General features: G+C 36.6%; 1 pseudogene; it reads left to right on the top strand.

Annotated features, from left to right (window-relative positions):
• The window catches only part of LOC123581422, a 168,705-nt pseudogene extending 151,765 nt beyond the window's left edge, over positions 1–16,940 (top strand).
• Positions 16,941–26,313: the final 9,373 nt, after the last annotated feature.

Here is a 26,313-nt window from a genome sequence, read left to right as displayed (position 1 = left end):
CTAAGATAGTTAGACTCAGTTTTGTATTCTTCCATTCCAAAGATTAACCTAGGTTAGCCTTCATATAATAATCTCTCCTAGAAAATGTGTCTCTTCTTCCACATAGTTTCTCTCCTCTCCATTAGGAAATACCTGGATTTTCTGTATTCTCTGGAAACACATTCATACAAAAACACACATTTCCCTTGAGGTCCCATAGTGAAAAGCATGGTGGCCTGCAAGGGTTTGGCACATCATCGGGGTTTTGACTGACAGGCTGGCACTCCAAGCTAGCTCTTCCCAGGCAGTGTTGCACAGAAGGGAAGCATTGCTAGGAGTCTGAAACTATAAAATCATTTTTCTAAGGATGCCTGTAGTACTGTAGGATGATACACATTGCACTTGAATTGGCTAAACCGTGCCTTCGAAAGTGTTTTTTCTGCAATATTTATTTTTTTCTTTGTGTTATTGCTGGGGGTGGAGAGGGAAGAAGATGGAAGAATATGTCTTGTGACAATATTCTGGGAACCCATTATTTCTCTATGGGTACAGCCCTTGGGCACATAATTTTTCCCCAAAGGATAGTTCAAAATGTAATATTTTTATTTTATCTTTCTGTATCAAAAAGGTCCTCTGAGCTAACAAAGAGAAAAATCTTGTCAAATGATGCACAAATTGCATCTAATTCATCAAATTATTTCTATAACCCACTTTGGGGTAGGGAAATCACAATGAAAGTCTTAAATACTGGAAAAAAATGGATCTGTAGCTGCAGAAAATAACCGTTTTTAATGATACCTGTTTTGGGTATTGGTCTTTTAAAACATACAACATTCTCAATCATCTAGGAAACTTAAATATTTCAATAAAAGCTTTTTTTCTTTTCATGAAAATCATTTTGCTAATATCTGTACCTACCGAAAGCTGATTTGTAAGCACAAATAGTCCTAGCACAAAGCGTCTAGGGAGTATTAATATTTTCCTACATGTAACTTAAGGTGTTCCTTTTGGGGGCTAAGAAATTAGTTTTTGTTTTTTAAGATTTTGGAGATCCAGTCTCGTCATTAACTTTCTACACTACTATAGCCATGTAAGACATATTTATGTTTCTCATATGCACAGAACTTGTCCAGAAAGAATAAAGCAATTTGCCTGAGTCATTTCAGACGGGTTCGTGCTATTCATTCTCCTTGATGGCTTCACAGAATGTTGGTTACCTTTCTCTACCTGTCTTATAATATGAAATACAACATTGCCTACACGTATATTAATTCTACAGGTATTTTTTTTTTCCCAAAATCAGTCATGGTCTGGTACCAAATTAGGGAAGTTGACTTTTTTTAAGGTGTCAGTCAGGGAGTACAGGAAAGGCAGAAGAATACAATGAGTTGTCAAACTGAAGCGCAGGGTCCTGCATGATCAGGTTATTTCATTTGCTATGAGCTCCACATTAGCAGTACCCTGTCTGTCTCGTTAGTAATTCATCACCAGTGCCTCCCCAACTCCTAGCACTGGATCAGTGCTGGCTAAATATATAAATAAACGAATACAAATCTATTAGGTATGTGTCCTTCAGAGAAAGTACTGTGAGCAGTTCAAAGGACACAAATACCATGATTCTTAAACTCAGCCATCAATTGGCATAGAGCACAGGGTGGGTAAAGTGCCAGTGTTCTTTCTTCCGGCATCAAAAATGAATACTTTAAGGCTTAAGGGGGGAGATAATAGTGTGTATAGTCCTTCTTCCAGTTGCCTGAGACCAAAAACCTTAGAATAATCTGTGATTCCTCTTTTTTCCCTACCTACACCTGATTCGTAAATTTATAAAATCTATGGGATCCAATTTCAAAACATACCTGGAACCAGAACACCAGATATTCTGCTGTCCCCCTAATCTGAGTAATCATTTTCTTTCCTAGACTATTCCAAGAGGCTTCTGATTTATCCCACTGCTATTACCCTTGCTGCACACCAGTCTGTTCTCACTCGGCGACCAGTGATCCATTAAAAAGGTAAGCCAGATCATGTCACACCAATGTCTTCCTATTAGACTCAGAATAAAAGCCCATACCCTTCTACACGGCCTGCAAGATCCTCCTCCGCGATCTCCCTTACCTCCTCTCTGCTCACACTGCCAGCCTTGTGCACACCGATCCAGCAGTGCTGGCCTATCATTACGGTCTTCAAAAACCCCAGGCGGGCTCCTACTTTACCAGCTTTGTTCTCTATGTTCCCTCTCCATAGACAGCCCTTCACACAGAAACCTGCTTGGCTTACTCTTCCAGCACTAATCACTGCTCAAATCTCATTTTCTCTCTGGGGGTTTTACTATCTACTCTATTCGGCTTTGCAAAATGGCCTCCCTTACCCCATCATCCTGCACAATTCTGAATCTCTTTACCCTACCTGCTCTTTAATTTCTATATAACTTATAACTCTCAAATATAACATAAAACTTATACTTTAATGTTTTTTGCTTATTTTCTGATTCCTCCATCAGAAGGTTATCTTTTCCAGGGCAAAGAGCTTTGTCTATTTTGCTCACTGGGTATTCTCACAATCTAGAATAATACTCGGCCCCTAATACACACTCAATGGATATTTGCTGAGGAAGTCAATGGCGAGGGATTTATCTATCCCTATTCACCTCTACTACAGAAGAAAACAAAACACATTAAGTGGCAAGGGACTTTGTATGGATGAACATGACTGGTATTCTATCATTTTAGGCATACAAATCACCTTTAAATACACAAGGGCAAGTTAATCAGCACATACTATTGAGAACTCAGTGCATGCTTTACATTTATCTCGATGGTGGGTGTATACAAAAGAAACAGATACTATTCTTACCTCCAACATAACATCTTGGTTGTAACTGGTTAATGAACAAATTCATTTTGTATTATTTAATTAGAAAAATTGCGACTTTTCATAAGGCTTTATGACATTATTCACAAATTTGAGTGTGTATTAGAATCATCTGTAGGGCACATTAAAACAGGGAATACTGGGCTCCATCTGTCAGTCTCCGATTTAGTGGGTCAAAATGGGACCAGAGAATCTGCATTTCCAACACGTTCCCAGGTGATACAAATGCTGCTATACCTCGCTCTGAGAACCACTTCTCCATGCTAAGGGTTCTCAATCCTGGCTGCACATTAAAGTCATCTAAATTTCTATTAATTAAAAATATATGTATTGATGACTAGGCACTAAACCTACAGATTTATATTTAATTAGCATAGGGTAAAGTATAGTCAATTTGATAATAAGTCCATCCACTGAAGCATCACTATTCTAGTACTATCCAGAGTTAGAGTTTTCATATTCAATGTGTTGATCACAGAAATACTATTCAAGATGAATAGACCCTTTGCAGTGAACAGTACATTACACTGGTCAATTGATCTTGTTTCCTTCTAGCACAATTTTTAGACTTTGAGGAGGAGATATTCCTTCTACCATAATTTTTGAACTTTAATTTGAGGAAATAAACTAGGGCATTATCTTCTTCTTTTCAGTTCCCATCACTACTCTAACTTATAATAGACAAGACTGGAAAGGAAAATTCAAACCTACAAATCCAGGTGTATTCCCTTCAAGATTCAATGACCTATTGAGCAAATGTTCTTTTCTTTCCATTTTATTAATAAATGCAATTCATAATTCCTGGAAGACCAGCATCTCCCTCCTGATTTTCTATACCCATAGCCCACAGTTTTTAACGTTCCTCAGAATTTATTCACTTAAATTTTTTTAATGCTTATTTATTTTCAAAAGATAGAGTGTGAGTGGGGGAGGGGCAGAGAGAGAGGGAAACACTGAATGTGAAGCAGGCTCCAGGCTCCAAGCTGTATGCATGGCTTGAACTCACGAACTGTGAGATCGTGACCTGAGCTGAAGTCGGACACTTAACCAACTGAGCCACCCAGATACCCTGAATTTATTCACATTAAATGAGTAGTATTTTATCCATTCACCAGGAAGGACAAGGGTTGGAGAGCTACTGTGACCACTTTCCGGATGCCATGTTTGTTTGTTTGTTTGTTTGTTTGTTTGTTTTTTGCTGCAACACAAAAATTGTCACTGTTGAAAACTGAAGCAACCCTGTCCAACGCATTTGTATGCTTGTGCCTCACAGATGACTTTGCTAGCCCAGGTACTAGTAAAGAGGACAGAAGAATGGCACAGTACTCTGTACTCTGAAGATTGCAATTCTTCTGGATTACATTGACATGATCAAACATTTCACTTAAAATGGAACTTCTCTGTCCATGTGGTTGGGTCAGGTAGGGCTTCCAAGCCCAGAGAGCATACTCTGCTAGAATGAGCTCTCATTCAAGAACTTATAGGGCCTGCGGTTGCCTTTCAGGATAAATTTTAGTTTGAAGTTCTTTTCCTGCAAGGAAATATCCATCTGGAACATCTCAATCTATGACAGAAGCTCTAATAAGGTGGATCCTAAAAGAGGAAGAAATCTGTATTCCTTTTTCTCAAGACTCTCCTTGGCCCCGCATATATTTTTACCTACGATCCAGCTATCACCTCTGTATACCAGGGAAATTTCAGAATAAGAGCTGTGGGTAGCCTCAAAAGTCCTGTTCTTTTTCACAGGGCAATGAGCCCTATTAAAATACTATCCATTTGCATTACTAAGTGTAACCATTCAACTCGTTATTTTCCTAGCAATAAAAATCTACTCCAGGTTGATAAATCTATACTATATAGTCATAGAAGGGCTGGCATATTTTTTAAATTCCTCTTTAAAGGGACTTTGTTTTTTGAGTTAGAACTTTTTTCTCCAAACATCCCAAGGAAAGACTATGTTTTATTCATTTGATATTTACATTCGCCCTCCTAGTCTAGCATACCATGTGGAAAGCACTGATTGAATGTTAAATTGAATTAAATGCCTCCCATTCATTCTATTTCTACTTACACAAAATATGTCTCTCTGGTGTTTCCATCCTTCTCATTGGAGATACATAAAATAAATATAATAACTCTTGAACATGAAAATTCTTAAAATGTTTGATGGCAGCTAATTTGTTCCTACCCTTTTGTGTTCTTTAGACCAAACAAAACACCTTCAATTCCTTTCAGTGTTTTCATATTTTAGGGAATTCGCAATCCTTACTGCCTCACCACTTGGTCTTAAATCAGAGATTCTTAAAGTCCATGAACACCTAGGAAATTCATAAATGGGTTTCAAGGAATACTGTAAATCTTCCGAAATTATATATAAAATTCTGTGTATGCATATTTTTTTCTGGGGAGATATCTATAACTTCTTTTAGATTCCTAATGAAATATTATCTGTGATCTCCTAAAGATAAGGAATCACTTATGGACAAGTTATTCAGTTTGTCATTGTTGACCTTAAAATGTGGTTCCCAAACTTGTGCATAATGCTACAGTACAACCAGAGAGAGCACAGAAGAGTTGGTATTTCTCTTGTCAAATTGCTATTTTTCTATTAATGTAACTCAAGCTTCCAGTCACCTCTAAGTGCCATTTGATATTCTTAGTTAACATTAGTTTTATTTGTAAATAAAACTACTAACTCTCTTACCAGCATACACATGGACACACACACACACACACACACACACACACACACACACTTGCACACCCAAAACTATATATAATCATTTTCAAGTTGATTTCCCCTGCTATTTTAATATATCTTTTAATGTGAAATGCATATTCTACATTTAAAATTCATCATGTTGACTTGGCTGTTCATAGTCATAGACACTTTCTTGCATCGTATTTCTTACGTTAATTAACCTTTCTGGTTTCTAGTCATTTATAAATTTGATAACCATGTCTTCTCGCTCATCTTCCAAGTTGTTGATAAAACTGTTGACAGCTCTGTATCAGTCCATAAAAGACACTGCTATGAATCCATTAAGAGCCACACTCTTTGGGAGTTTATCAATGGAGTATATTGCTTTCAATAAATATTTTCCCAGTGTTTTAGAAAATACACTATGAAAGATTTTAATAATGTCTAAATAAAATTAAGGGCTTATTCTATCCACAACATGCAATTTGCTAATCCTGTCACCACAGAAAATCAGGTTAGTTCGGACAAAACCTTACTGAACGTGGTATCATCAGTTGACATCCAGTTACTGACTTTTCCTTTTCAAATTTTTAGTTGGTAATTCCAGAACATCATCAATTTGAAATAATCACTGAAAGATCATCATGTCTAACAATACATTAATCCATAATAACTGTTTGCATAAAAGTGAGCATTTTAGAGTAGTCTAAGGTTGACTTTTACCTTTTAAAATGGATTACCTTCAGAAATTGGTTTTTAAAGCAACCAATTTTCTCTATGATATAGAAACAAGCATTTTAAGAACAATCATAAAACTGACCCACCTTGGTATAATGAGCTTACTGTCATTCTTCCAATGGCAAAGTGATGATTCTTTATAATAAACACTGCAACACATATCATGGTGACTACAGCATAATATATGGAATTGTCAAAATACTATGGTGTGCACCTGAAACGAATATAACATTGTATGTCAGCTATATTTCAATAAAACAAAGCAAAATAAGACAAAAATACTCCAACACATGATGTTGAATTATTTATGCAAAACTGAACACCATGGGTTTTGTGAGATTTTCTTAAAAATGAACATTTTTTCCTTTATTGAATGGTGCATGACTGGAAGAAATAATGATGTAGAAAAAATAAATACTTATGAATTGCTGACCATATCAAATATTTTAATGTATTTTACATCACAGGTGGTGAAAAATAATATTTCTAAAACTTCAAGAATTATATATAAATTAGATGCCTTATTAATTTTAATAGTACATAAAATGTGACATTGATTTATTCTGTGAACAATGGATTTATCTACAAATGTCAATAATTCTCTAGAACTAAAAATAAGTTAAGAGTACAGTTTGAATGTTGGGCTGTGGTGCAAGTGAAATAAGAGTAAATAAATAATTTAATTAATAAGAAAAAATATGAAGCATGAAACATATAATTGCAAATGCCTGTTGTTTACTTAAAAATCAATATGTTGCACCGAAATTTTTTTTTCCACATTTTAGAAATAGAAACGCACACACACAAAAATTTTAAGAATAAAATAAAATAAATTTTAATATGTTTTCTATCAGTTTGTAAACTTTATAAAACATGTTTAATTAAAACACATTTAATTGTTGCAGAAAAAAAACAGGAACTACTTCAAGAATAACCTTGGTCCTATATAATATCTAATTTTATTTGTTGAGATACAAACCATACTTCAGAATAAAAGGGCTGTCATCCAGGTTCCCAAAAAAGGTGAGGGCTAGAAGTGCTAAGGTAACAGGAAATAAATCATGATAATTTTTTTTAATTTTCGTTTTTAACATTTATTTTTTGAGAGACGGAGAGAGAGCATGAGTGGGGGAGGGGCAGAGAGAAAGGGAGACACAGATTCCGAAGCAGGCTCCAGGCTCTGACCTGTCAGCACAGAGCCCCACATGGGGCTCGAACTCATGAACCGCGAGATCATGACCTGAGCCAAAGTGACACTTAAGCAACTGAGCCACCAGGCGCCCCTAAATCATGATAATTTAATTATATGCAATTTACCTCACGTATTTATAGCTGGGGAAGTTATCTGAAAAACTGGAAAAATGATTTGAAAGTTTGAGAAAGCTGAGGGCATGTTTTTAGATCAAATGATATGTAAAGATCTATTGAGCCAAAGGAACTTTCGAACCTGAAATTGTTGAGTTCTTGCATGCATCCGCTCAAATGATACTAACATCCTTCTCACATCACATCCATCAATACGTTACCGCCTGCCTGCTTTCAAGCACGTGTGTCCTGTCCACCAGAAGAATGACTATTTCTGTTAACATCAAATCCCTGTCCTCTTCCTACACTCTGCCTACAGCCTTCAGGGAAGATTCATAAAATTATCAGTCATTGAGTCCTGCCATTCTCTTAAGAATGGAAGGGAGTGGCTCTCTTTGGGTTTTGAATTCTGAGTTTAGAGGTTTATTTCTCCATGATAATGGAAATGCAGAGAACAGCAACAAAAATAAATAACATATCATCCTACTGCATCAAAGATGGGGATCTTCCCGCTTTGGGTTCCATTGCCGGTCCTTCCCCTTTGGAGATGAGAGGTGGCAAAAGAGACTATGATGGGCATGTTTGAATAAACTGTGTACTGAGCACAGAGGCGTGGCCTGCTCCTTACTAGTAGCATGTGCGTACAAATAATCTGTGGTGTAAATTCTGTGGCACACTACTTAGAAATAAGAGATGAACTACTGTTACACTCAACGGTATAGATAAATATCACAGATGTAAAGATGAGAAAAAGGAGATGGTCACACAGAATACACAGTGTATGATTTTTTTTCTATATGAATTCCACGAAGTGGCAAAATTAACCTATTGTGATAGGTTACAGAGAATGCTGGTTACCCTGAGTGTGCAGGGTATTCACTGAAAAGGGGCATGATGAGCACTTCTGAAACATCATGTATCTTAATCTGGCCGCTGGTTACCTGAGTGCATATATACACGTAGAAGCTCCTAGAACTGCAGTTTACCACATTATACTTAAACCATTTAAAAGGCAACATTATTAACACAGGCAATTAAATATAAATCTGCATTAATTGCATGTTTTTCTTTTGTTTTTAAACTATTCTAACAACTCAGCTAACCTACCACCTAAGACATTTTTTTAAAATATTTATTTATTTATTTATTTATTTATTTATTTATTTATTTGAGAGAGACAGAGAGACAGAGAGAGAGAGAGAGAGAGAGAATATGAGGAGGGGGAGGGCAGAAAAAGAATCCCAAGTGGGCTCCCTGCTGATACAAGGTTCCATCCCAGGTGAGATCAAGGGTCAGACGCTTAACCGACTGAGCCACTCAGGTGCCCCCACCTAAAACATTTTAAATCTTATTTATTTATGGTGCCTCTCTTATATCCCAACTATTGTATCTAATTTTTATTCCACTTGTAATTTAAGCCACCTTTAACTATTTTTTAACTCAATTTAAATAACTTTTCTTAAAGAGGTATATATTAATTTGCATTTAACTAGAATTCTAAATTAGTGTACTTGTAATAAATTTTATGAAGATTCTGGGTTAAGACTTCAGAAACAGGGTTTAGAAGCAGAATCTTATAAAGCCCTTTATTTACACACAAGATTAATTATGATAGGATACAAAAACTGTTACCTTTGAGTTTCTAAAAACCACTGTCTTTTTTCATGATTGGGAAAAAATCCTGATTTCAAATTAAGAAACACTACATAGTATATCTTACGTAATAACATTTGGCAAGAAATTAATAGAAACATTTTTGTTACAGAAGTAAAATTTGTAGAATATTGTATTTAAATGTTTATTTTATAGTAAACAAAATTTTTGGTTAGGCATATGTAATTCTTCAATCGTGTGGGATGCAGATTAATGAGTCAGGATAGCAAAGAAATTCAAAATGTTGCCAAAGAACTCTATAATCTAGAGAACATCTTTCTCTCCCATCCAGTCATTTTTATCTCCCATAGTAGGAGAAAGAAAATATAGAAGAAAAACAACATCCACCAATATGTTGACGTTGTTGGAAGACCATGCAAATATTTCATAAAGAAAAGTCATACTTGGCCCCTGGGTTTTGCTTTCTCAGAAAAGGGAAATACATTTTTTTCTTTCTGAAATGTATGTTTCCAAGAAACAATAGTGATTCCTGGAATTAAACAGAAATCTAATGAAGCCGTAATTTTCCTAATACCACATGATGCATGTGTGTGTTTTCAGTGATACCTTTCTCCCCCAAATGACACAGAACTACTATGTGTGATGTATCACTCATGCTCATATTTAAATGAAACCTCTGCCTGGAAAAGTACATACTATCTTCCTAAAAATAATTACCTAAGAAGCACATTGCTTCTAATGTTTAAAACCTTGTAGGAATATACTCAACCTTCAAATTTCTTGCGCAGGGAGATTTGTGCTATAATAAGGGAAGTGGGGAATTGGAAAGATAATTGTGTGTGTGTGTGTGTGTGTGTGTGTGTTGTGTGAGAGAATGCACTAATGCATGCCTATCATCAAAGTCAGGAGAGGAATTTTGTGTACTTGTGACTGGGCAAAGAAAGAGGTCCTGTCATGGTGCTTAAAAAATAAAAATATGGAAGAATTCTTATTTTAATGATGAAACAATAAAGACGAACCTCAGTACAGTAGTTATAGGTGAATTATTAGCAATTTTCCTTCATTATTGCAGGGTGTCAGAATATATGCAAAGTGCCTAAGGTGTATTAGCTTTTAGAATGAATGACCATTGAATTCTCTTCAATGATAAGTATAATCGTGGGATATAATAATATGGGATTTCTATTTTCCACAATCAGGCTCATGGAAACTAGAATTTTTGTGGGATGCCCAATTATTCCACTGCTGGAAGGTCAAGAGGGCACTGATGCTTCCAAAATATATAAACAACCAAGAATTATAAAATTCTATGTTCACCAGTGTAGAATTTTATAGAAGTTATTATAATACCTTTTGAAGTTTGTCCCATTTATTCAGAATGTTGAGCAATGTATTCATAAGCTATGGATTCTAAATCATCTTCTCCCGTTACACTACGTAGCCTGAAAATATTCCAGCATAAATGAAACAGACTTTCCTATAAGTTATTGGAAACATTTCCAAATATGATATTTTTAATTAAGTGGAATTAACAGTATGTAAAAAAAGTAGATTATTGGTATTTCTATTGACTAAATTGCATAGACAGATTTGCTTATGTTTGCTTTTCATAGATCTTCACTTATTAATCTTTTTTTAAAATTTATTTTATTTTATTTATTTATTTTGAGAGAGAGAGAGAGTGGGCACAGAGACAGAAGAGAGAGAGAGTCCCAAGTAGGCTCAGCACCATTAGTCCAGAGCCCAATGTGGGGCTTGAGCCCACAAACCATGAGATCACGACCTGAGCTGAAATCAAGAGCCGGCTGCCCAACCGACTGAGGGCCGGCGCCCCTTCAGTTATTAATCTTTTAAACAAACTTTCTTGCCTCAGGGAAGATTTTCAAAGCATATGAGCATTGTAGCAGTCTTAATAGAGCCACTACCTGAGTTATTGGCAGAACTCAGAAGAACCTGAATTCTTCTGATTAGAAATCAATATATTTGAACTAAGGTAGGGATACTTACACAGTAAAAGCTATTGTTGCTACTTCCCGCCCCCCGCCCCCACTTTTAACACACATTTTTAATGTTTGAGGGGTATGGAGTTGAACATATCTCTCATTCTGAATAAAGTTCAATGACCATTGGTTTTTTAAATTTTTTAATTGTTTTATTTCCCAGTCACCATGCCAACACCAGAAAAGAGCTATCTCTCAACTCATGTCTCTGGGTAACTTTCAAAATCAAAGAACATAGTGAAATAGATTAAATAACTCTAAAGTCATTTGTCTTCAAATATTACAAACAAAGAGGTTTAAAAGTCCATCTATGCTACTGTTTTCCTACCTGAATTTTAATTGCTGCTTTTGTGTGAGCATAGCTCCCACTCTTCTTTATTGAAAATGGACCATTTTTACTTTGGCAGTTAAATTAGTGGTTTTTTTTCTTTTTTTCCCCACTTCACCTTAAAAACTGTTTCAATGAAAAAAGGCTTTCCATCTCCCAAACAGCCAACTTATGAACAAATATATGCCTCACAACCTGGTTTTAAGTGGGGGAACTTATTATATTAAACATGCCTATCTTTTAGTGACATGCTGGTGTCATCATTTACAGCATTAACAAGTTCTAAATGTCACTTTCCATTGCTAGGTTTAATTCCAGATCTTAGAAAGCACCATAGAGATAATTTATTTTAATAGTTATAAGCACTATTGTAGGTCCCTTTTCTCTAAAAAAAAAAAAAAAAAAAAAAAAAAAAGTCCACCCAAGTGCATTCTATAAATACATAATAGTGGTGTTTTCTGTTGAATGGGGGTAAGGATGGGGGTGAGGGACAGGTGGACGGACATTTGCTCGGTCACTCTCTATTCTGATCCCTAGGTGCCTCTGAGGTATACTCACGGAAGGTATACACTCATGGAAGCTTTGATTGAAAATGTCAGAGCTAGTCTATTCACTTCATTTAAAGCCATAAAATGGATTTGTAAAGGGGAAGTAACTTGCAGAAGTCAACACACGGGCCAGTGGATATAAGATGTGAGTCTGATCTACTGAATCATTTAGCTGCCTTATCTTGAATAGTGTTGTCTTGCACACTATTAAAGCAGTTAAGTCACAGAATGAAGCTCAAGTGATATGTGACACGTGAGCCCTTTGTCCCTGTCCTCTTTCTGCAAAATTGGTAAAAATTAGGTGGATTTCAATGTGTAAAAATAACTGGCCAGACTAAAGGTATCATTGAATATTTCCAGTTTAAGTCCTCATAGCTTTGATTAGCTTCCTCATAAAAATAATCTACTCTTCCCTAAACCCATCATTGTATGGATTCATTTTGGAAAACCTTCTCTTTTAAAAACAAAGGAATGCTATCTTTGTGTTGACTATGAAACAGAGCTATTCCAATGTCCAAGGCCCACTGTCCAGTCGGTTGCTGGATAGGAACAAAAGGGAAGCGAGGGCAAGGAGAGATTCTAATTGTTATGAATTTTTTTTTCCATTACAATTTTTGGCTTTCTCTAATTGGTATTCTTGTTTTGTTGTTGTTTTTCCTGCTTCTCAAGGTTGAGCAAATTCCAGCTGGCTTCCTTGCTTCCACTGGAGGCTTGAGCTATGATTTTCAGGTTTATTGAAATGGAGAACATGAAAAAAAAATCATCAGGAAATGCCTTTATACTGGTTTAGCATTAGCTGGAACAAATGGACTCACAGAATTTTCTGTCTCCAGTTTTCTCATTACGTATCCTGGTTGCTAAGGAAAACATGTTTGTTTTTAACATATCCAACAGAGAAATTATCAGAAATATCTTTTAAAAATGCAGCTTTCAAAAAATGTCTTTTGATGCAGCCAGTTCATTAAAAATCATGCCATACATACCAGTGATCCCAAGTGTGAACTGCTTATGTTCTAACACATTTGATAATTGCAATTTATAAACAGAAATGAGTTTTCATAGTGCCTGAATAAAATCATAGTCACATATCAAGGCGAGCTAATAACCCTTGTTTAAATGATAATATCACTAAAATATTGTATATATACAATGAACAACCAGAGCAAATATTATGACTTCAAACAAATAATGCTTCCATATTGAATTTTAATGACATACTACTTTTGATAGACATAGATTACCAGATATGAAGTTACAACAAAATTAGCAACATTTTCAAAGTGATCTTGTTAGCCATTTCTCAAATTTGAATAATTTTAAAATTCCTTTTAAAGAAAAATGACTTTGAGCTATTCTTATAATAACATTTAACCTGTATGGGTATAAATAACGTATACACGACAAGGTTCTTATACATCTTATACATCTATTTAAAAAAACTATAATAGGGGCGCCTGGGTGGCGCAGTCGGTTAAGCGTCTGACTTCAGCCAGGTCACGATCTCGCGGTCCGTGAGTTCGAGCCCCGCATCGGGCTCTGGGCTGATGGCTCAGAGCCTGGAGCCTGTTTCAGATTCTGTGTCTCCCTCTCTCTCTGCCCCTCCCCCGTTCATGCTCTGTCTCTCTCTGTCCCAAAAATAAATAAACGTTGAAAAAAAAAATTAAAAAAAAAATAATAAAAAAAAAAAACTATAATACAAGTAAAATTAAAGCATTAGAAGGGATTTTTTTCCTCTCACTATTTAAACATGGCAAGCACTTTTGAGTTGAGATGCTAACAACATACCCACTTTGCAGAGATTTAATGATACATGTTTCCCTTTTCTGAGCTCTGCAAATCTTTACTTGATCAGCACAAATTAATATTCACTTAATGGGAAGGAATAATTCATATAGAAAATCTATACCACTTCTTTTCTGATCATAGCAATAATGATTAGAATACCATGGCACCGCTATGTAGCACCAAAGAATCATTGGCATACCTCAGAGATATTGTGGATTTAGTTCCAGACCACTGCAATAAAGCAAATGTTGAAATAAAGCAAGTCAAAGGGATTTTTGGTTTTCGAGGGCATACAGAAGTTATATGCACACTACACTATAGTCTATTAAGTGTGCAACAGCATTATGTCAAAAAAACCATTGTACATATCTTAATTAAAAATACTTTATTGCTATAAAATGCTAATAACCATCATCTGAGCTTTCAGTGAGTCGTAGTCACTGATCACAGATCACCATAACCAATATAATAATACTTAAAAAGTTCGAAATACTATGAGAATTACCAAACACGGAGACAGGAAGTAAGCAAATGCTGTTGGAAAAAATGGCACCAACAGACTTGCTCTAGGCAGGGTTGCCACAAACTTTCAATTTGTAAAAAATGCAGGATCTGGGAAGTGCAATGAAGCAAAGAACAATAAAATGAGGTATGCCAGTATACACACAAATGAACACCTACTTGAATAACACCTATCAGTTCAGAGTAAAGAAGCTGTCACCTGTGACGTTTGTCTTTTTAAGTTTTGTGATGGAGAACACAGAATTAAAAAATTATTGTAGAAATCTTTGTGGAAGATTTCTATTGTAGAAAGAATACATTTTGGTGCCTCTTGGGTTTACCACACTCTAGCCTAACCTTGCTGGAATCTTGAATGTCTATGATTTTTAAATAACTTTAGTGTGACAAAATGTATATACGACTCCTCCATTCGAGGAGCACACGTCCATCAGTTTTGAGAGATGTATATGCTGAGAACCCACCACCACAAGATACAAATGCTGTTTCTATCAGCTATAGAAGCGTGCTTCTGTCCCTCTGCAGTCCGTGTGCTGGCTAGCTACTGTGATATTCTATCACTACGCATCGGTTTGCATTTCAGAGTTTTTATTGGATATGTACTATTTTGTGTCTGATTTCCTTCACTAAGAATAATGACTTTGAGTTTCATCTATCTTGTGGGCATTATCGGTTCGTTCCTTTCTCTTTGCTGTAGAGTTTGAATCTCTGTGATTTTATCTCTGCTGTATATCCTTAAACATTTTAAAATTATTGTTTACTTAATGTTTATTTTTGAGAGAGAGAGATAGAGTATGAGTGGGGAAAAGGTAGACAGAGAGGGAGACACAGAATCTGAAGCAGGCTCCAGGCTCCGAGCTGTCAGCACAGAGCCCTACACAGGGCTCAAACCCACAAACCCGTGAGATCATGACCTGAGCTGAAGTCAGGCACCCAACCGACTGAGCCACCCAGGCGCCACTAAAAATTTCTTTAAATGTTTGTTTATTTTGGGGAGAGACAAAGTGTGAGCGGGGGAGGGACAGTGAGAAGGAGACACAGAATCTGAAGCAGGTTCCAGGGGAAAGAAAGGTTGTAAAAAGCAGATAAAGAGGGGCAGCCTGATGTCAGAGGCCGGATACTCCCCCTTGCATGCTTTTGGCTTCTGAAGTCTTGCTTGCTGCTTGTATAAGCCTGCAGCCAGGAACCAGAAGCTTGACTGTACTAGCCCCGCCCAAGCAGGAAGCACATATGTATAAAAGGCCAGTAAAACCTAAGCTAGGTGCTCAGCCTTTGGAGATGACTCCACTGGACAGGCACCAGTGCGAAATAAACAGTCTTTTCGGATTGCCTGAGTGCGTGTTGCCTGTCCCTTCCAGGGAGCCGAGTATTTGCTGTAACACGAGGCTCTGAGCTGTCAGCGCAGAGCCTGATGTGGGCTGAACTCACAAACCTGGAGGTCATGACCTGAGCCGAAGTTGGACCCGTTTAACCCTTTGCTGTAGGTCTAATAACAGTAGAGCTTGAGAATCTCTACGTTTGGCGAGTGGTTCACTGGCAGATGACCTAGAGACATGTGTTTCTGAAGTTGTGAAAAAGGAACAATAAGGAGTTCAACCGGTAGCGGATTTCGGGCCCCACCGTCACACCCACGCAGGAGGTGCCGCAACCAGCAGCCTGCCTCTGTCCCCGCCCCGCCAGGAGAGCGGCAAGGCCAAGACCAGCAGCTGCCCACCGCCCGCACCCTCAGCGTTGCGACATCAAGGGCGGCACCTCGACAGGCAGGAGTGCAGGGAGCTGCAGCCCGGTGGCCTCATATCGGTAGTGCTTGTCCCCAGGGAACAAAGAGGTCAACACAAGGAAGGTTTTAAGAACACAAAAGTGGTTCAGTGTACGAAACAGATATGGTTTCATCAACAGGAATGACACCAAGGAAGATGTAATTGTACATTACAACCCCGGAAGGATCGTGGCAGGGTAGGTGACCAGGGATGGTGGAGTTTGATGTTGAAGGAGAAAAGGGTGTGGAGGCAGCAAATGTGGCAGGCCCTGGCGGAGCTCCAGGGCAAAGCAGTAAATATGCAGCTGACCGTGACCTTGAGAGATGCCCTGGACGTGACAGGGGTCCTCCATGCAATTCCCAGCAAAATTACCCAAATAGCGAGAGTTGGGCAAAGGAGGGATCAGAGCATGTTCCAGAAGGCCAGGCCCCACAGCGCCGCCCTCCGGCAGGCCACCGTTCCCACCTACCCGCTTGCAGAGGCCCACTGGGAGTCAGCCACAGCCTTCTGACCCTCCAGCACAGGGAGAGGTAATGGAGGGAGTGGATAACCAGAGTGCAGAAGAACAAGGTAGGCCAGTGAGACAGTATATTGGGGGTACAGAGCACAGTTCCAGAGGGATTCTCGGAGCCAACCACAGGCTAGGGAGAATCAATGCAGAAGATATGGAAAATCAAGGAGATGAGACCCAATGTCAAGCAGCCACCTCAACATGGGTACTGTGGCTACTTCAATCCCCAACACAGATGCCGGGAAAACCCTAAGGCACAAGCTGAGGAAGAGACCAGCTGAGAATTCATCAGTCAGCTCCCAGGCTGAGCAGGGTGGGGCTGAGTAAATGCCAGCTTACCAACTCTACCATCGTCTGATTTAGTCACCCAACATGAAGAAATTAATATGAAATTCCAGCAAGAAGAAATGAACAAGAGATTGGAGCAGATGATCTTAAGTGCTTGCCTTTTGCTCATGGACCAGATAAACAGGATTATCTGCATTATCTATGTAGCAAGGGGCTTTTATAATTTTTACCTAAAGACGCCCCTTTTTGGTAATAACAAACATGTTTGTTTGTTTTTGTCTTGTTTTGCTTCTTTAAGCCTGGTTTTTCTTAATAGGCCTTTTCAAGGTTTTTAGGGGCACCTGGGTGGCTCAGTCGGTTAAGTGTCTGACTTCGGCTCAGGTCATGATCTCATGGCTTGTGAGTTCGAGCCCCGTGTCGGGCTCTGTGCTGTCAGCTCAGAGACTGGAACCTGCTTCTGTTTCTGTGTCTCCTTCTCTCTCTGCCCCTCCCCCACTTGTGCTCTGTCTCTCTCTGTGTCTCAAAAATAAATAAGTGTAAAAAGAAAAATTTTTTTAAGGTTTTTAAATTGTTTCACATTTGGTCAAGTTGAGATTTTTAAGAACATCATTTTGAATTTGTAATCAAAGTTTACAACTTGATTTTTTCAAAAAAAGTCAGCACACATGCCAAGCACCTATTAATGAAGGTTTAAACAATTGTCAAGAAGAAAAACAAAAGGACCAGTACCTGCTGTGTTAACAGAGAGGGGTCTACAGAAACCTGTCATTTTAATCTTGCTGAGTCATTAGCTAGCAGGGAAGATTATTCCCTTCTCAATACTGTCTTTGATAAAGCACTTTCCTCCTGTTACTGTAGACAGCTTTCTTACTCAGAATTCAGACAGGATCAACTGAGGAAGAAAAAATAAGCTCTCACCAGAAATATTTTTCTCTTTATTACTGATCAGTTAAGGCCTCTAATAACGAAATTACTCCCAGAGGAAGACATACACATCTATTTCAAATTGGAGGTTAAAACTTTAATCTCATCAGGGCACCTGAGTGGCTCAGTCGGTTGAGCGACCAACTTCCACTCCGGTCATGATCTCACAGTTCATGAGTTCGAGCCCCGCGTCAGGCTCTGTGCTGACAGCTCAGAGCCTGGTGCCTGCTTCGGATTCTGCGTCTCATTCTCTCTCTGCCCCTCTCCCACTTGTGCTCTGTCTCTCTGTCTCTCAAAAATAAATAAAAATGTAAAAAAAAAAAACAAAAAAAAAAACCCTTTAATCTCATCATATACGTAGTTCTTACATTGTATGGTAGTGCAGTTATGTATAAATGACTGTGAAGCCTGAACCTGTGTAATATTAATAATTGATAAGAAAATGTTGATTGTTCCATGATCTTTAAAGTTTTTGTCAAGGCATTCAAAGCCCTCTTACTGTCTATTATAAATGTATCAAAGGATGAAAGACAGTAAAATTAATATTTATTTAGTACACTGCAATTTGTAATACTAGAACCACTGAGAAATTAAAATATTTTATTTCTTTTGTAAAAAACTTACCAAGGGACATTTGAATGGTGCTTACCTTACTGTTCTTGTTCTATAATTTATATGAAGCAGAGACCTTTTCTATGCCTTAGCAAACTATCATACTTCTTTCTAAATTTAGATTACCTTCCAACATTTTAGTTTTTGTGCTTTCAATGTCTGAAATATCTTTGAGAGTTCCTTTAACGTGGAATATTTTACTGGCATCCCTTACTCTGGGACCTGCTACCGGGTTATGAACTAACAGGTGAGCAGTGACTACTCATGGGCAGACTTTGAAACAAATGAGAGGACTGGTCGTCGATCATGATGCACTTCTGTTATTTATGCAGTGATTTGTGGGCCAATGAACTAGTAGTATCACTGGTACTTTATGCAATTATTCACAGTTAATAAACTGTAATTAAAATTTGAACTGTGTTTCTGGGGGGTGGTGTTATTTAACTAAGTCGCCATAACTGAAACTCATGCACGCTGGAACTGTTCAAAACAGCCTCTGTGTGTGTCTGTGTGTGAATCTGTGCATTAAAATTTTCCTATAATTATAGTCAAAACTAGGACTTGGATTCTCTCTGTGTTTGGTAAACAATTCAGCTTTGGACAGTTTTCTCATTTAAAATATATGTCCACTCTATATCAAGGTAAATAAATGTTGATCAAGTTAACTTGCATTTTTCTACTTCAAGATCAAATAAGTGCTCTTCAATATATTCTCGGTATATATGATATTTGAGAGAATATAAAATTGAGGTTGTCCTATATAGATTTAAGTAAACACTCCTTAACTGCAGTTTAATAAAATAAGCAACATATTGGAACACAGAACAGAACACTTACTTTGCAATTAATTTAATTCACAGCCAGGCTTGTAGCCATGCTTCTGCAGTGCAGTTTTTGTTTCTCCACCTGGGAATAGTCACAGAAAAATTGTGACGCCTTAGGTTCCATGAAATCAGTGAAGAGGTGAGTGCTGGCATGTAGAGAGTGGTCAAAAAACAACCACATTTGCTTTTTACACTTGATCTTAGCCAAAAGGCCGAGAAGCGATAACACATTTGCTTTTTAAAAAATATTGGTTGAATTCAAATTTTCAGCTCAGTATAAATCTATTTTTCTCCTAATTTTTGCAAAAAGAGTAATTTAAATCATCGTATTTTTTATTATTTACCAGGTATGGAACCATAGACATGAAATGATCTAATAAGCAATTTCCACTAATTCGAGGTTTTTTTAACATTTATATAGATGAAAGAATTTTCCAAAATAATCCCTCGCTTTGTTTCTTACTGTATCAGATGGGAACATGGACGTCATACTAATTTAATTTAATCCCACAATTCTTCATTTGACAAGAATAACAAAGAGGTTAATAAATATCCAAAACTTCCATCTTGAGTGGAAATAATCTCTAAATTCCCTACAAATAAAAATGCCCCCTTTGGGTAGACAGTTTTAAGAAAGCATTGATTTTCTCCTCTCCTCTCCTCTCCTTTCCTCTTCTCTCCTCTCCTTCCCTCTCCCCTTCTCTCCTTCCTTCTCCACACCCCTCCCTTCTCTTCTCCTCTCCTCCCTTCTTCCTTCCTTCCTTCCTTCCTTCCTTCCTTCCTTCCTTCCTTCCTTCCTTCCTTCAAAACACAGAACTCTGTAAAACTTGAGGGTGATGAATGGGTAAAGCAGAAAACCCCAGGGCAAAACAGGAACTCATACTTCTGACTGAATGTTCATATGAAAGTTTCTACTTTTAATTCTATATCTGAGTCTATCTGGAGGTCTCATCTTCATGCCAGGTTTATACCACTTTATTATGAGAGTTTATACTTGATGGTCCTCAAGGGCAGAAAAATGGAGGAACTCACTAAAAACCATGACAAACCTCTTTCCAAAATTTAGAAATTATATATTCTACCAATTTCGGACCCTCTAGGGAGCAAAAATCCATGATGAAATGTTTTGAATGAAAAATTCTACTTCTGTAATTAGAAGGCAACAAACATTAAACCTTACCTTTTTTAAAAAAAATGTTTAATTTATTTTTGAGAGAGAGGGAGACAGAGGATCAGAAGGGGGCTATGCGCTGACAGGGTGACAACAGCAAGCCCGATGTGGGGCTTGAACTCATGAACCACAAGATCATGACCTGAACCAAAGTCAGATGCTCAACCCACTGAGCCACCCCTGCACCCCAAGCCTTACTTTTTAAAATTATAATCAGTTCTAACTTCACTGCATATGAGGTTGCAAAAGTCTTTATGAAATTGACTTCCAATTCTCTACATGCTGGTATTTAAATTCTAGCCCTCAGAATATAGAATTCTTTTTTAAATAATAGAATGTATGTGCCAATTTCTGCCTATGAGAAACAGCCCCTTCTCTTCATTTAATTGTGCTTAAAATGGAAAATATAACGAAGACAGAAGATAAAACCCTCAGTATTATTTCATTTAAATGTATTTAAAACCAGATTCTAACCATTTCTACTTTTCATATATGCACATTTTTTATCTTAGCAATCCTTGACTTAAAGTGGTACATAAAGTGACCAGAAGAAAACTGCCCTTAATCAGGACAGTCCCAGTTGTACCAATGTCTTTTGCTTTATATTCTATTTTCAAATGCCGCAGAGCCTATTTGGCTCCTACTCTTCTTAACCTTTTGCTACTTTTTTTAAAAAAATTTTTGATGTTTATTTATTTTGGGGAAATAGAGAGACAGAGTGCAAGCAGGGGAGGGGTAGAGAGAGGGAGACACAGAATCCGAAGCAGGCTCCAGGCTCTGAGCTGTCAGCACAGAGCCCGAACCCATGCAGCGCGGGATCATGACCTGGGCTGAAGTCGGACCCTCGACCAACTGAGCCACCCAGGGGCCCCAAACTTTCGCTACTTTTAACCTTTAAAGATGTACCTTGACTTCAGGCTGGTATTTGTAATTTTGGAAGTCTTCGCTATAAATCCAAGTTTCCTTTTCTTGCTCTCAGGAAATCTTTTATGCTTCCACAGTAACAAAGCTTAAAAATCTCTGGGGGACAGGTTGGGGGCGGGCTCTAAAGTATCCTTCTGTGTTTCAAACGTTGAGTTGGGTGAGGTGATAGAGTATAATCAGTAAGCATGTGAACTCTGCATGCAACCCCAAACAATAAATCTAAATTCTAACTTCACCATTTAGTATCTGCGAGACCACGGACAGCTACTTACCTGTCAATGCCCTAATCTTTTCATCTGTAAAATGTAGGTGTGTCTAGCCCATGGAATTAAAAAGAAGTGATATGAAAGTGTTCCTCACACATGACATTCAATTTATACTAGATATTATGATTATTATAAAACGTTTTACATTTCTGTTTCACGTAAAATCTCCCCAAGAATCTATAAGTTGAAGTTTCATTACTCTGATCACTTATAAAACATTCACTCTTAAAACGTAAGAAATATGGCTACCCTCAAAGTTCTAGGCTTTTCCTATAAAAATAGAGATGGTTAGAAACAACTGAAGAAGTATTAGAAAGCCTCTTCCAATACTTGAAGAGACTTTTTAGCTTTCTATAAAGCACCATATGCTATAATTATTTTTGTGACCTGAATGTGACAATCTGTTAAAAATAGTAGAAGTTATGTTAAAAATATCTTCTTATTTCTGTGAGATGGATTCTCAGGCAAGCGTGCTCCGTTTCAAATAATTACTTCATATTGGTCATTCTAAATCCCCTTAGGAACATAACACGAACACTTAAAAAAATGCATTGTGTACAGACTGCAGTGAAACGTGTTTTTTTTTTTTCCATTGAGAAGCAACATTCACCCCATTTAACCCAATATTCTTTTGTTATTATAAAGTAGAACTAAAAGATAATGCTTTGCATCATTTACAAAAAAATCAGAGGAGGAAGGCACAGCCACTTATAGTAATAATCATTTTTTCCTTTCCATACACTACAGTCCTGAAGTCTTGTATTTTAGTTTTCCATCTCTTACATTGAACATATAAAAGCTGCCCTTTTTCTTTTCAAATTCATATTAAATGGGAAGAGAAACCGTGTCAGAAGCTTAAAGATAAAACACAGCATTTTAAAGGAAGAGACAATGTTATTTTGGTTGGATTATATTTTTTTGGTGTGAATTAAAAATTGAAATCATCCAACATTTGATATGTAGAGAGAGGACAGTTAGTACAGAATAATGAGAACCAGTCACTGTGCCTATATTTGTCTCAGTATGTAATTTTCCAAAACAATATTTCAGATGTAACTTTCAGCCAAATATTTAAAGTCAATTTGGTTGATTTCCCTCTTGGTTGTGGAATATTTCATAATGGACTCCTATAGTTCTTCTGATAAAACATCAACCTATTGTACCATAAATATTTAGTCAACATCTGACAGATGATAAACAACTTATCAGGCTTCAAGAAATTAAAAACTAAGTGAAACATGCAATTCCCTTTCAGGGAGCTCAATCTTTCTGCACGTGTACTTGTATTACAAAACCAGAAACTTTAAGATGCACTATTGAGGTTAATTTTATAGTTGTAATTGTGTTTCCTAATGATATCACCCACTATAATTAGTTTCACCTGTCTGACTCCTGGCAGAGGCATCATTGTATGGTCATCTTGGGAGTAGACTGTTCTTTGGTTGGCCCAGACATGCTCAAAAATGGATCAATGTAGCATTTCACATTTCTCTTCATGACCTCAATATTTTTACATCTCCTTGATTACACTCACCACAAAGCCTTTCATTCCCTTTATTTTCCAGAAGTGTTTTATGGAGAGATATCAATAAATATGATATATATTATAAATATATGACATAATAAAAATTACGCTTGGTTAAGGATAAAATAATTAACCCAGCAACCAAGGTCATGCTAAAGGTTGGACGAGTGACATAGAGCATATGGAAGGATCAGAGAAGACATTTTTCAAACAGTTATTTGAATATTTCTATATTGTTGTTTATGTTATATAAATAACAAATAATATATATTATAAATAGTCTCAGAGGTAATTTATGCTCTTTAATAGAATCACAGGTTATTCAAATTCAGACCTTTCATTCAGATGATTTTTTTAAGAAAAGAAAATTTAGGGGCGCCTGGGTGGCTCAGTCGGTTAAACATCTGACTTCAGCTCGGAGCATGATCTCAGGGTTCATGGGTCTGAGCCCCATGTTGGGCTCTGTGCTGACAGCCTGGAGCCTGGAGCCTGCTTTGGCCTGTGTCTTCCTCTCTCTCTGCCCCTCCTCTGCTCACTCGCGCACACGCGCTCTCTCTCCCTCTCTCTCAAAAATAAACGTTGGAAAAAAAATTTTTTAAAGAAAATTAAGAAAGAAAATTTGAAAAAGGAAGAAAATAATTCGGTTGTATGGAAATAAAAAAGGCTCAGGAAAACTCACATTTTGACATTCAAAAAACCTTATTCGTTTGCTAAGGCCTAATTATTCCCTCAGTGAAAATACTATACAGGAAGTATTCTGTGGTAAATATGGCCAAAAAACTAAAACTAAATGTAGTTTCATTGGAAAATGATGAAAATTAATTAGTATAATCCTATACTATGTTTCCAGACTTTTGTCTTTTTCTTTGTCATAATTTTCAGTATTCATATACACAAGTACATATAATTTAAACATTATATCATTTTTAAATTATGTTGAATAGAGTAATTCAAATAAATATAAACAAAAATTAGGCTTTAATTCACTTACCTCGCTTCACATGAATATTAGAAGACTGAAGAAAACATCTCTATTTCCAACTCAACACGGATAGGAAATCCAACTAGAAAAGAAGGCATTTGGTAAATCCTGATATCCTTCAGACAGTGGTCTTCCTTCTGTATTTGCTTTCAAATTCTGCTCTAAAGGAATTTACTAGTTTCTCCCCATAGCCAGTTATCCTATATCCTCCTCTGACAGCTGATTCTCTTTTATTTTTAACAATTTTAATTATTTCTCCCCTTTCTTGTCTAAAAGAAAATACACATGGAAATATTAATACCTATGTAACAGCCCTTTCTACATAAGTATATATATATATATAGGTATAGCCAAGAATCTGACTAAACAAAATATTTTCATGAAATTTTTTCCTTGCATGGTCTTATTTGAATTGTTAATACTTCAGTGCATTATACTGAAAGAGATACAAAAATTCTCCATATGTTAAAACCTAAACTCATTATTTCTGGGATGATCTTATTTGAAGGCTCACCTTTATTTTTCTCATCATTTAAAAAAAACACACACACCAAAAATTTTTTCCCCAGAAGAAAATAATACATACACTCGGTGGGAGCTCAGAACAAGAGATAACTTCCTTTTGTATTTCTGTTGTCTTCCACTCATAGATTATGAATCTCAAAGACAATAGCAATGATAATAATAAACCAGTTTGAGTGATCTTAGAAGACTACCAACTCTTTAGGATGGTCTTTGAGTAGGCTTTTATAGGAATTCACTATTGGTTTTCTACCGATTGTTTTATGATTAGAGAAGACATATACCTAGGATCTAAAATTTAGAAGATCAAAATGTAAAATGTTGAGCATAAATGAATTTATCAATGCTATGGTCAACTGAATAAAATTTTCCTTCTTGTTTCCATGGATGTTTAATTTATAAGTATACAAATATCCAAAGGATTTTTAAATTACAATATTTTTTACAAATGGAAAAATATCTATGTCTATATCCATAACTATATTTTCCAGGAATCATTTCAGATAAATGAAAGCAAAGGTTCACTTGTAAGTATTAACATAAAGAACACAAGTTCTTCCAGTGTTATACAGGCAAATTTTCTATATTAATCTGAAAATTTTTAAAAATGAATTGCATAAAATATGCTCACTCTTACTGCAATCCTTGCCACTGTTTTCCTTGTATTCTCTTCTCAATCAATAGTATACTTTTAAAAAGTGGCTATAATAATATAATAGATGTATGTGGTTGTTCTCTGCTCCCTGCTCCGAAAAGCTTTTTTTAAAATTGTCTGAATAATGATTCAGTAAATTTGTGAAATCACATTGCCTTCTTGTCTAATAAATTATAGACGTGTAAATAATAATACTTATCTAACTGAAATCAATATTTAGGGGAGCCTGGGTGGCTCAGTCAGTTAAGCATCCGACTCTTGATTTTGGCTCAGGTTGTGGGATAGAGCCCCTCATCGGGCTCCACGCTTGAGATTCTCTTTCCTTCTCCCTCTGCTCCTCTCCTCTGTTTGCACTCTCTCTCTCTCAAAAAAATATATACATATATATATATGTGTGTGTGTGTGTGTGTATACATATATATGTACGTATATATGTAATAAAATCAATATTGAGATGTTAAAATTCTTGCCATTTCTTACAAATTTGATTTTCTTTTCAAGATTCAGTGGTTCTGAATATATCTTATTTTAGATGGTGGTTTCATGTCATTTTCCTAAGATAACAGTGGATCTGCAGAAGGTAGGGAACATTACCAAATACCTAAACACCAAGTGGTTCAAAAAAATCATTAAAGTATAACCCTGCTCTTTCAAAAACATCATAAAATGTATAAAAATGAAATGATTTAAAGATGCTCAGTGATATAATCCTTTCTGGTTTTGGTCCTCACTCTTCTCTGAGGAGGAAGTTTTGTCCTATTGCTTGAATAGCATCTCAGAGTTGACCCCATGCCAAAGGACAGAGTTGTAACTGGAATACTAGGTCTTATTTGACTAAAGTATTTTCTTTTGTGCTCTCAATTTTTGCACACAAATGCAAATGTCAAGTGTTTTGTTGGTTGTTTTCCCCAAAACCCAGTAGATTTAGAGTTGGGAGAATAATTACAGCCAAACAGTGCAT

Source organism: Leopardus geoffroyi, chromosome A3 (genome assembly GCF_018350155.1).
Source record: "Leopardus geoffroyi isolate Oge1 chromosome A3, O.geoffroyi_Oge1_pat1.0, whole genome shotgun sequence".
Taxonomy (NCBI): domain Eukaryota; kingdom Metazoa; phylum Chordata; class Mammalia; order Carnivora; family Felidae; genus Leopardus; species Leopardus geoffroyi.
Note: the sequence above shows the minus strand (reverse complement) of the source record. Positions and strands in the feature narration are given on the sequence as shown.